We start from the raw sequence: 3,545 nt of genomic DNA on the forward strand, positions 1-3,545 counted from the left end.
GTCGTTGTTTCGGCGGCTTGATCCTCGTTGAGGACTGGAAGAACATGTGGGGGGGGGGGGTGCGGGAGTCTCTCCCTAGGAACGTACGCTGGTGCAGCCGGAGGAGGTGGTGCAGCCGGAGGATTAAGGCGGATACACTTGGCCGACCGGATCTCTTCGACGATTCGGAACATTTCGGTCATCTCAACATTAAACACAAAAGATAAACATTTAAAACGCTTAAAACAATTGAAGAATAATCAAGTTTACTTTGTTATAAATTAGAATTGTAAGCAGACGAGACACTGCTAGTGCGCGAAAATACACCACTATATGTATTTACAATCAGATACTGCATGATAACTCGTAAATAACTAATTTATATCGCTGAATATGAAATAAACGTGCCACTATATAACTAGATTATGTATTTAACAGATTGTTAAAGAAAAAAATAATAATAAAATAAACTAGAATTTAATATAAGAACTGCCAAAGGCTGGCCTTTCTCTTACGATGGTTTGAGCAAAAAAGGCCTGAATAACCATGTGCTTTGTAGAGGGCGCGCACTGCGGCCAATCAGACCAGTTTAATAAGTTACGTCATGAGATTACTGGGGATATGGTTATAGAGCACCATTAATTAAATGCATTTCAAATACACCAATAACGAAAGCTATCCTTAAAGGGATAGCTTGAATTACATATAACAAAACTATTGGTTCAAAATATTACTTTGCAGTGAGAGGATATATACAAATGTTATTTACAGGACGATATTAAATGAAAATTATCCAAGAAAGAATATCTAAGCTGTTATGGTTAGTGTCATTATTGTGACATTTTTTATATTAACAATGAATTTCTGGCAATAAACGTTATTTCTTTATATCGATGTTTTGATGCCATTTCGAAGCCCCCGACACTATTCAATCATTAAATGATGTCAAGTAAAAGTTATGTGGGTCAAGCAGCAGAGTATGGTAAAACTTGTTAACCCTTTTGGCGCCAAATAAATAGTCAAAAGTTCATCTCAGTGCCAAATTAATTCCTGGAAGTCTAAGAGAATTCTACCAAGGTTATTCACTTGACCATAACTTTTTTATTTATAAAGCTTTTCTCTTCAAATTTTCACAGTAAATTAATTAAATAATATATTAAACATGAGATCAAAACAAATATGATTTTTTGAAATTTTATTATACAAAATATTTAATAAATTACATAATAAATTTAAAAAAATGAAAAAATATCATTAAGTTCATAAATATTTAGTGATTACATTTGTGTACATATCCTTTCTTTACTTCTTATACAATAGAAAAAATGACTATGTTAAAATGAAAACATTTTTGCTTATAAACAAATCTACATGTGTACAAACAACACATCTAGATAGTTATGCATCAACATTATGGACCACGCGTCCAGCTTCCTGAAAGTTCTTGTTTGTGTGAATGACACGGGCTGCCCACATAGGAATGTTGCACTCATTGCATTTAAAATATGTTTGTTTTATACTCCATCCAGGAGTCTGTCTGTCACTTCGCACTGCACAATCTGGTCGATGCTTCTTCTTTTCGAATATTCCCCTCTCCCGATCGCTCTACCTTGTCCCCTCAACCTCTTGTCCGTGGTCTTAAATAAATAATAAATAATTCTATAACAGTCATGAATCAATATAGGCATATGTTTAATTATCAAACTGCATTATAAATTGAGAATTTGATCAAAATAAGCAGCCAGAACTCAAAACAGACGAATTTGAAGATATCATAAAAAAAAAAACGACCGCCAACCTCTCAACCTACTGGGCAAAGTTTCATCCATATATTTTTTTTAATTTAGTCTTCTTTTATATATATTATATTGAATTACTTAGCTGCCAAGTGCTTATTTCTTTATTTATGGTATATTTGACATTTTCATGGGGATAAAACATCAATAATAACAGAAAAAAAGCATTATTCAAACTAACCTGAAGGTGTTTGTGGTCTGGATGACGGATTTGAAACAGTTTTTTCACTAATATCGTCATCCGAACTTTCATTTGACATATCCGAATCCAATTTCGATGTCCGGAATATTACTATTACTGTCATTACAGATCGTATTTAGCACTTCCTTGCAAGTATAAGCCCGCTTCCTTTTCCTGGAAGCCATCTTGAATTGTCCAGATCGCTCTGCGATTTTAATTCACTTTAGAAGACTGTAATTAATTCAATTTTACGTGAAAAATTATTTAAGAATGCGGAAGTAACATGATAAAGCCTCGTTCTGAATCGAAAGTAGAAATCACTCGGCTCTGTAATAATATTTGAGCGTAAAAATAGCGAAAACACTACCCTATCGTTTTGTCGCAAATATGCGACTTTGGCGGTCAGCCTAGTTGTCGCAATTATGCGACTTTGGCGCCGAAAGGGTTAAAGGCGATAGCCATCCAAAGAGATATCAAGCGTGCTTTGGTCGAGGCAGCGCCGCCAACGGGCAGGCATAGAGAGGCGAGTCCACAACAATATCTACCATTTGTAATTTAAAATTGAAATAACGTATACAGTCCCAAACAATAAGAATCATCATACAACAATATAATTTATGTGTAATAATCTGCACATATGACAGACATTTGTTTTGAATTGGTCTCAAGTGAAAGTCATTATTGTCATTAATATCTAGCAATGATGATACAGGTGCACACATGAGTTTCATAGTAAACATGTTTTCGTCCAATTCAAAGACCGTGATACAAACTCAATGCCGAAGCACGAAATATCACACATAAATTTAGTCCGCCATACAGTTATTGCTGAGTTAAACAAATTTGTCAGTGATTTGGACATTGCAGTTTTGACAAAATGGTATATAATCTAGTCGGCAGCTGCTTGACCATTGTTTTGCAACCACGTACATATTTTTTTAAGCATTGTAAAATTCTAAAACGAGAAAAGTCAGAGTCGAAATTCTGTTTCTCTACATCTCTGTTTCGTATGTATATACTATTTGCTTGACAGTTCTTTTCCACGCATACTTGGCAATCTAGTCGGTTATTGTTGATAACAGAATGAAGATCATATTTACAGAGTGTGTTACACATATCTGGATAAAAACCGCGTTTCGTTGGAGTGTTCTAAGATATGAATGGCAGATATCTACCAATAAAAAGATTGCGACATGTACTTTAACAATTAAGACTCAATAAATTGTGTTAAAACACAAATTTATAAACAATGACATCGCAGCTAAGTTATATATATATATATATATATATATATATATATATATATATATATATATATATATATATATATATATATATATATATATATATATATATATATATATATTAACTTTAACTTTATTTCTCTCTTAAACGTTTTAAGCTTTTCACTTTCATTTGACATCGTGCCAGTATGTAGCTTTAATAAAACTAAAAGATAAACAAATAGCAACAATACTTATTGTTCAGATAAACAGATACAGCAGTTTAAGAAATTTATTTTCTTTTATATTTTATATTAATTTCATGTCATTGGTGGCGTAATGTTATGTGAATAAAAGTTAATTATT

At 32.7% G+C, this 3,545-nt stretch overlaps 1 long non-coding RNA gene across 1 annotated transcript; it reads right to left on the reverse strand.

Annotated features, from left to right (window-relative positions):
* Positions 1–1,159: 1,159 nt before the first annotated feature.
* Positions 1,160–2,247, reverse strand: LOC128220556 (uncharacterized). Its single transcript, XR_008258812.1, has 2 exons — positions 1,957–2,247; positions 1,160–1,616 (listed from the first exon to the last, which is right to left on the reverse strand). It is a non-coding gene; the product is annotated as an uncharacterized LOC128220556 (long non-coding RNA).
* Positions 2,248–3,545: the final 1,298 nt, after the last annotated feature.

The sequence above is a fragment of the Mya arenaria genome, chromosome 15, assembly GCF_026914265.1.
Source record: "Mya arenaria isolate MELC-2E11 chromosome 15, ASM2691426v1".
NCBI lineage: Eukaryota > Metazoa > Mollusca > Bivalvia > Myida > Myidae > Mya > Mya arenaria.